Genomic DNA, 9,919 nt, shown 5'->3' with positions numbered 1-9,919 from the left:
TTACTCACAGAAGTTGGGGCAAGACAGAGGCAAGGGTGCCTGGGAGTGGGCTTCTCATTCTTAGATTTAATTGACCTCTTCTTCAGTTCTGGGAAAGAAGCAAGCCCAGAGATATTTATTTAGCTGTGTGACCCTTAATAGGTCCCTAAGCCTCTGTCTGCCTCAGTCTCCTCAACTATAAAATAGAGACCCTAAGAGAGAAGTCCAAGAAGAGCTTAGAGTGAGTGATCTGTAGTTGGCATTTGTTTGTTTTTAACTTTCTGGGTAAGAGGCAGTTAGGAGATTGTCTGCAAGTAACAATTCTCCCCATGTTAAGGAAATGGCACATTAAGGTTTGGATTCCAGGTAGATCCCATGTTATTCCTTGCAGAAATGGAGAGTTCCGCCCAGAGCAAGTTTTTGTAATACACAAAAGCTGCCTTTGTTTCAGGACTTTGCATACTTGACTCAGTGAGGCCAGTTCTGTTCATCTTAGAAATGCTCTGCTGGTCAGGCATCCTCTTTCAGTTTCAGTTAAGAGCCTCACCCTATAGCAAATGGTATTTACTACCTTGCTTGGAGAGTGAGTAGCTATAATTCCACTATCTGATGGGTCAATAATGTCCTTTATTGGTCCTGGAACCCAACAGGACCCCTCCTTTTCTCTCTCTGATCTGGCTCATTCTTTCCAAACAGCCCTCATGCAAGACTGATCTCTCCCTTAAGTAATAATTAAAGGAACTCTAGGGATTGGAACAAAATCTCACCTCCCTAGAAGTGCTGACTTAACTGATATCTGGATTGAAGAGGGACAGGGAATAAGGAAGGTTTTGTAACAGGGAATGGAGGGGTTGAAGGGACAGAGGGACTATAGAGGCTAGTGAGGTAAAAGAAGAGAAGTAACCTCTACTGAGAGGCTATCTTTGAAAATTGGGGTTCCTGAGAAATGAGTCACCTATGTGGATGTCTTCTCTATTGATTGATGTTGAAGATATCCCAGAGCAGGTAAGCCAGGACCCCCCAGAGGGACAAGCCGACCCCTGACCAAGGTTGCCCTGCAGGGGTCCCATGAGGACCATTTATGGTTGAATGGCTGTCCTAAGGTTCAGCTCCCTCTATGTCCCCTGAAATGATTGTTCTCCTCTTATCTGACTGTGGTTATTTGACTCAAGATGAATTTAATACATATATGCCCAGATCACTTGAGAAGGAATCACACAAATTGCCATATAAGTTTTCAAAGTTATATGATCCAAACTGTCTCCCTTCCTCCCTTCCCTCCCCCCAGAAATACTTCATCTGCTACACTACAATTTATTTAGACATTCCCCAATTTATGGTCATTCCCCAATTTTCTATCACAAAACACTATTGACTCTTTTTAGAAAATGCAATTTTATTTTTTCAATCAGCAAAAATTCACTCTCTCTCCTTCCATCCCAACCTGAAATGAGGAGTAAAGAAAAACAAACCCCAATTACAAACATATATAGTCCAACAAAACAAATTTCTGCGTTGGCTATATTAACAAAAAGTCTCATTCTGTCTGTCAAGAGTGGGCAGCATGTTTCATCATTAGTCAGGAAATTTCAGGGAATCTTCAGATGGACTATTTACCAGTGTAATGATTAAAAATCCTGAGACTGGGTTCTGGGTAAGAAAACCAATTTATAGATTAGGCTAGCAATAGCAAATAAATTAATTGTTCAGTGATCTCTCTCAATGATCAAAGACCAAGACACTCAGCATTTGAGCCATTAAATATCATTTTGGAAGCTTATTATTCAGCCTTCCCCATGGCATCTCCGATTGGTGAATACCAAACAAGGAGGAGGAGGATGACTTATTTTATACAGTCCCTCTCCAATTCCTTCATGGTGATGGAGGATGTCATGCCTGGTGATAAGATTCTAAGTGACTTTGGTGATCTAGATGAGAAATTGGGTCTGGTTAAGTTTTGACCTCCATAGTTCATTTCAAAGAGGAACTTTAGCTATACCAGGAGGGAGATATCCAAAAGGATATGTTTTAAGGACACCTGGAGATGTTTCATTTGAATGAGGCTCCCATCACAATCCACCAGTTCAGTATCTCAGAGCCCCTCTAGCCTGGGTGATGAATAATGTCAGCAGTCAGACATTCCCCAATTTATGGTCATTCCCCAATTTTCTATCACAAAACACTATTGACTTTTAATGAGACACTCTCAGATGCTCCAGTTCTTGGCTCTGATCCCATGAGGCCAAAGGGTTGGAGAAGAGGAAAGTGAACTCATTGAGGCAAGGCTCAGTTCTCACCTTCTTGGGGCCAGAGTTTATAGCTGGTGGATTCCCATATGGAGCTTCAATAAACTCTCTCTTTCTATGCCACCTTAAGGTGATCTCTTGCCAAGTTTATAACTCTTTGAGTTTCGTTTCTTGATTTTCCTGTTTGGAAACTCTAGATCACATTGACCCTTTCTAGGACAGAATCTCATTTACAAATTTCTTCTGGTTACGTTATGATCTCAACTTGTTCATTTGCTGATTTGTTGATTTGATTTTCTGTCCTCTTTTTTTAGTAAGATCTGATAAAAGTCAGTCTATTTTGTTAGACTTTTCAATGTAACAGATTTTACTTTTATGGTTTCTATTTTCCTACTTATTAATTCTTTAGTTTTTATGATCTATTTGTTGGTTTTTTAATTTAAAAAAAAAACACAGTCAGTTTATCAATTCTTTCTTTTTCCATTTTGTTATTGTATTTTTTAAAAAGGGATATATTTTCCCCCTTAAAAACTGCCTTAGTTGCATCCCAGAAATTTTGACATATTGTTTTATTATTATTATTTTCCTTTCACATAATTATTGTTTATATGATTTTTAAAAATTTGATCTACTCATTTTTGAGGATTTCATTGCTAAATCTCTGTTTATGTCTGTGTTCTCCAAACAGATGAACAATTTAATTAAGTCATGGTCTGTGAAGAATGAACTTACTATTTCTACCTTTTTATATTTATGTGAAATATGTCTCTGCTCTACTACATGGTCAATTAAAAAAAATCCTTACCTTCCATCTTAGAATCAATATTAAGTATTGGTTCTAAGGCAGAAGAGCAGCAATAGCTAGGCAATGGGGGGTTAAGTGACTTGCTCAGGGTCACATGGCTGGGAAGTGTCTGAGGCCAGCTTTGAATCTAGGACCTCCTGTCTCTAGACCTGGCTCTCTATCCACTGAGCCACTCAGCTGTTTCCCATGGTCAATTTTTGTAAAAGTTCTGTGTGATTCTGAGAAGTTCATACATTCTTTAGCAGTACCACCATAACTCCTTTAACTCTAGTTTCTCCAGTTATTCGTTCAATTGTAAATCTTTTATTTATATTTTCATTAGATTTGTCCAAAACATTGAGAGGGACATTAAAGTCTCCTGTTATAATTGCTTTAGTCTATGTCCTCTAGTAATGCAATTAGCTTTTCCTTTATTAATTTAAATGCTAAGGCATTTGGAGTATATTAATTTAATATTGAAATTGGCTTGTTATAAATGGTTGCATTCAGTATAATGTAGTTTCTTTGCTTAATATCTTTTTATGTTGGGAATTTTTGTTTATGCTTTGTCTGATAGCACTATAGTAACTTCTAATTTTTTTGATTCATCAGTTATATGGAAAATTTTGTTCTAGCCCTTCATTTTTTTTTAACCCTTACCTTCCATCTGTGTATTGGTTCTAAGGCCAGAAAGGCAGTAAGAGCTAGGCAAAGGGGGTTAAGTGACTTGCTCAGGGTCACACAGCTAGGAAGTGTCTGAGGCCAAATTTGAACCTAGGACCTCCCATCTTTTAGCTCTTCATTTCTGTTCTATATATGCCTTTTCTTTTTAGGTGTTTCTTGTAAGCTTTAACAGATTTTGAGGTTTTGTGTTCTCTGTCAATTATTTTTATAGAATTTTTCAATAAATTTGATTGTTTAATACATTTATACTTAGAGTTATGAGAGTTGGTTTAAATTTTTCTCCAATTGTCTCTAATAGTGTTCCCCTCCCCCCATAATTGGGATTTTAAAAAATTCCTCTGTATCTATAAAGGCAGTATTTTATCTCTTTATTTTTGCTTAATCTACTTGGAGACAATTGTATTTCTACAGATTCTCTTTCCCTCATCCTCAAATCTTCCTTCTCACCCCTTATTAATTTAACTTATTAATTTCCTTTTCTTTAACCCTTTAATCTAATTATCTAATTTTCTCCCCCCCCCCCACTTTTCTTCTTCTCAGTCAAGTAAAAACTCCTTTACTCTCCCTCTTCAATTTGTTAGTTTTTATTTAATTTCCTAAGCCTTTTGATTTTTTCTTTTTAAAAGATTATTTTTTTTAAATTTCAAATTAAAATCCCTCTTCTCCTGTATACTTTTAGAGAGAGAAATTCCTCAATGGTTCCTCTCTTGTTATTCTGTGGGACAAACAGCTGCCATTACTTTTATCTCTTACACATAATTTGGAAGACACTTGAGAGCATCAAGAGAAGATGTCCAGTCTTCTGTTTGGTTGGCCATTGTGACCTGACTCTTATAGAATCACAAAGTTGGAAGGGACCTTAGCAACCATCTCATCCAAACACAACCCAATCAAAAATTTCCTCTATTATCTCTCCAATCAAGCTTTTTCCTAAGGCCCTCCAATGTAGGGGAATACCCTACCTCCTGACGCATTCCATTTCTGTGCTGGATAACTCTTAAGACATTTTTCCTTCCCTAGGGCCATCTTGCCCAAGTTTCTGTGAATTCACATTACCAAGCTGTTTCCACCTCTCTCCACTCCAAAAGACTATTTAACCACTTCTTCCTCTGTATCTCATTGCAGAACCCTAGTGCTATGGAGAAATCCAGATTGTAGTCTTTAGAACTGCCAGTAAAGACCTTTTATTAGAACTACTTTGGCAGATGGCTCTTTTTCAGGCTGACACCCATCATTCCTATATTAGACTTTCAACACGAATTCCCCCAACTTTTCAGGGGTCTGTGGTATACTCTCAATTTTCTCAACCAAAAAAAAATCACATCTCTTTATGGATCTTTATTCAAATGCTCTCCACCATTTTCTGCCTCCCTCCCCAGCCCCTACAATCTGATTCTTGAAATTCTTCATGTGAGTAAGCCGAGTTAATATACAGTTCTTTGTTTCTTTCCACCCTTTGCTTATTAAGTTCTTTCTAATGTGAATTAGAATTCTAGCAGAATTTTCACACCTGGAATAATCTGGTCTCATTCCACTAAGTCAAGGCAGTACCTCTGAGTTCAAATATACATTTTTCTGTTAGGACTAATGGTCCAATCTAATATTATCTAAACTTTGTGCATTTCTGCTTAGATGCTGAAGACCATGAGTTTTTTTTTTTAATCTTTACCTTTTGTCTTAGAATCAATACTGTGTGCTGATTCCAAGGCAGAAGAGCAGTAAGGACTAGGCAATGGGGGTCAAGTGACTTGCCCAGGGTCACATAGCTGGGAAGTGTCTGAGGCCAGATTTGAACCCAGGACATCCCATCTCTAGGCCTGACTCTCCATCCATTGAGCTACCCAGCTGCCCCCTAGGCCATAAATTTTTACTGCTGGCTCCTTTTCCTTTTTGGGATATTTTTTGTCGTCTCAATAGCAAATTGTCCCACAGTGTCATTTTTCTCTGTATTATCAAGTTTGTTACATATCCATTGGCAGTTCCCATCCCTTTCCTGTGGATATCTTCTGGAAGCTGTCCAGCTTATTAATGTCTTTCCTAAAATGGGACACCCAGAAGTTTCTATGATGCTATAGCCCATGTGTGGTTGAGGATAATAGGCCTATGACCGCCGTAGTTATGGATACTATATATCCCTCTTAGGTCATCTGAAGAATACACTAGCTTTCTTTAAAAAAAATTATCAAGCATTTATTTTCTCTCTTTCTTATTCTCATCCCTAGGAAAGATAAAAAGAAAAATGAAACCCTTGTAACAAACAAGGATACTCAAGCCAAATAAATTCCCTTTTTGGCCATTATATTAATTTTCAGAGCTCAGCTTACGAGCTTGGAACTCAAAATGTAACCAAAAAACGAATATTAAAAACAAACAAAAATGCTAACACATAATAGAGATGGTGTAGGTTAGGAGAAAAATAACCAGACTCAGAATAAGCATCAATTGGTTTAAAGCCCTGCCTTTGCTGGCTGTGTGACCCTGTTAGAGGGGGCAGGAAAATGTTTCAGAGTTGGACAAAAGTGCCCACCTGGGGACTTTTTAGCCTGATCCTAGCTTGCTAGGAAGGAAACTGGTAGGTGTTTCTGATGGCTTTGTGGGGTTTAGAATTGCCTTGATTTCTAGTTTTTGTTCAGGAACATTAGGGTTAACCAGATAAAAAAATGATGTGTGCCCTTGAAGTTCAGATGCTCATGCCCAAGAATGGTTCAGAGCAGCACTGTGTGGTCCCTGAGTTGAGCAGATAACTCCAAGGCTGTTTCTCGTTATCACCAGCACTAGCAGAACATCCCAACTCCTACATTTCAGCTGCCTATGCTGCTTGGGACCAAGCCCTGCTTTGGGGCGCCAGTTTTCATCCTTGTTGCCCATTCATGAGATTCCCTGCCTTCGCCTTCTAGAATATTATAAAGCCTGTACCCTCCTCCTTTTCTCCGGGCTTGGTCTTCATCCAACTTTGGCATAGATGTCTTGTTTTCTCTTTCTTAAAGGAAATAAACAATTCTAGTAAGTATTGTGGGGCAAACAGTTATAATACTGTTGCTTTCTGTTTTTTAAGGCTTGACAAAATGCAGAACTTGTCGCAATTCTAGGATGAAGGAGGCAGTTTGGTGAGGTAGGAAAAAGTCATTCATTTGGAGTCAGAGGACCTGGGTTCAAATTCTGGTACTCTCTCTTACTTCTTAGACTTAGACCCTACCAGTTAGCCTGAAAGTTCTTTTGGTTCAGAGTGGAGAATTGTAGGCTTCCCTCTTGGTCTGGGATCCCTGCCTTGGCTGTTCCTCTGTTTGCTGGGCTAGATGTTGGATGTAAGATACCTCTTTTTCTCCCCTTGTCTGAGCCTCACAGCTGTTCCTTGCTTCCTAACTCCATCCCTTTTTTGGTGTACCATCTAGGATTCCTAACCTGGTAATGCCACCCTAGGTGCAAGTGCCTTTCTCAGTCTACCCTGGATCTGTGAGCTGAGTAATGGGTAGAAAAGCTGCCAGTTGATACCCATCTCCCTCATGGTACCTTGGGAAGGGTCTGGCAGTATTTGGGTATGAGTCTGGGATCCCCCCTTGCACTGGAGCATAGCCTCTCCCTAGATGCTACAGTGCTCCTTATAGAGTGCACTGTTGACCAGACCCCAGTCTAGTGGCAACAGACTTCTCCGTCTGCCTCCCTCTGCCCTTTGGGCTGGACAAATGATTCCTTGTGCCTTTCTGGATTTCCCCATGAGGACTCAGTCTGGTGCATTTTCTAGATTTGTTTGGATTTTTCTGGAGGAGAGCTTGGAGGTGCTGTCGACTAACAAGATGGCGATCGTGGCTCCATCATTCATTTCATTACATTTTACAGATATTTCTTGAGTGTCTTCTGTCTACAGGGCACTGTGCCAGGCACGGAGAATACTAAGGAAAAAAAAAAGGAAATAGTGAACCTTTTATGATTAAGACCACCTGAAAAGAAGAAATGGTGGCTCTTTAATTGGGGCATGGAGATTATAATCTGGCTTGTGTTGTAGGGAAGGGACGTTGTGCAACAAACTGAGTAATGCATGCATCAGAGTGATTGACAAGAGCATGTGACTGAGAGTCACATGGGAGCCCAAGGCTGGAGATCTGGGGAAAGGTTCCAAGTCCCAGCTGTCTGGGCACTTCTCTCCTGAAGGACCTTGGATGGAGGTTTGAAAAAAAAACAAAACAGGTTTCTGTCTTCTCCTAATGCCAACTGAAGAGAGGAATCTTTGAACTGGCTGTTGGCAGCTTGAACAGAAGATTGAGGACACACTTCACCAATGGACCTGTTTGGACAGTTATCAAGTGAAGATGCTGGCCCATTTGATTGGACTCCATTTGTGAGACTTGGTGTTTGGGGAAAATTACTGTTTAGCTTAGAATAAGATAGGTTTAGATAGATTTATAGGAAAGTAGAGGTTTAGATAACTTGTAATAATTCTCCTAACCCCTTTTCCTTTCTCCCCTTCCCAACCAATAAATCTGAATTTTTTATATTTTCCCCTCTTGTTTACTCCTCACCCAAATTCCTATTATAACAGTTGCTACACAGAGCAGAGAGCACTGGAACTTCCTCCAAAATGAAGAAAAGGGCTTAATTAAGTAGTTTTTTGGAAAGAGAAGAGCAACAGCCAGGTTATAAATACAAAGACTGAAACAATATCTATTGGAAAGGAGATTGCATTTTTTTTAAACCCTTACTTTCTGTCTTGGAATCAATACTGTGTATTGGTTCCAAGGCAAAAGAATGGTAAGGGCTAGGCAATGAGGGTGAAGTGACTTGCCCAGGGCCACACAGCTAGGAAGTGTCTGAGGCCAGATTTGAATCCAGGACCTCCTGGGTTCTGGGTCTGGCTCTCAATTCACTGAGTCATCCAACTGCCTCCAAGATTACATTAAAGGGAGAAATGACAAGTATATATTCTGTCTCTATACTACACACCTGCATATAGATAGCATAAATATAAAGTTAATGAATACATATATACAAAAAGGTATCTATCCATCCATCCATCTATCCATCTATCTATCTATCTATCTATCTATCTATCTATCTATCTATCTATCTATCTATCTATCTATTGTAAGGATTAAAATTTAGGGAGACTGAGGCAGGTAGAAATTAGTTTCTCTCTGTAAGGAGTATTATATTTTTATGAGGTTTATTAAAGATTAAGGATTGAAGAAAATACAGGATAAGAAACACGTACCTAGGCCAGAGAGGCCTAGACAAGATAATCTCACATCATGGAAGAGACGCCTCTGCTCCAAAACGGAAGTCCAAAAGAGAGCACAAAAGCCTTTGCAATCAGGTTAAATCCCTTCTTGATCTCGGCCCGCCCGAGAATTCAGTGAGATTATAAAGCATTCTGGGAGCTAGCAAGGACTCCTGGGGAATGGAGTCCAGAGTTCAAATCTCAATTTTAGATTATCTATCTATCTATTTATCTATCTATCATCTATCTATCCACCCATCTATCAATCAATCTATCTATCCATCCATCCATCATCTATCCATTTATCTATCTCTGTCTATCTGTCTATCCATTCATTCATCAACCCATCCATCTAGCAATCAAACAATCTACCTATCCATCTATCTATCATCTACCCATTTATCTATCTATCCATCTATCATCCATCCATCCACCTATCTATCTATCTATCTATCTATCTATCTATCTATCTATCCATCCATCTATCTATCATCCATCCACCCATCTATCTATCTATCTATCTATCTATCTATCTATCTATCTATCTATCTATCCATCCATCCATCCCTCCCTCTCTCTCTCACTCTCTCTCTCTCTCTCTGTCTCTGACTCTCTCTCTCTCTCTGGACACACATAGTAACTAAATTCAAAGTAGTTTGGTCCTAGCAGTTGGATGGAATGTGGAAAGGTACTAGAGCTACATCACAGAGGAAGAGAGTCTCTTTTAAGCAGAGGTAAGGAGGGAGGCTATTCCAGGCATGGGGCATGGCTAGTATAAGGGCAAAGAAATTTGAGATGGGATCATTGTGTGTGACAAAGAGAAAAGGCCAATTTGACTAGACCTCAGAGTGTGGGAGGGGGGTTAATGTCCAAGGAACTTGGAGAGTTAGATTGGGGTCAGGTTGATGATAATATTAGCTAACATTTATATAGTGCTTTAAGGTTTGTAAAGCATGTTGCATATGCCATCTTTTTTTTTTAAACCCTTACCTTTGCCTTGGAATCAATATTGTG

Source organism: Monodelphis domestica, chromosome 3, assembly GCF_027887165.1.
Source record: "Monodelphis domestica isolate mMonDom1 chromosome 3, mMonDom1.pri, whole genome shotgun sequence".
Taxonomy (NCBI): domain Eukaryota; kingdom Metazoa; phylum Chordata; class Mammalia; order Didelphimorphia; family Didelphidae; genus Monodelphis; species Monodelphis domestica.
This window is presented reverse-complemented; position numbering follows the sequence as displayed.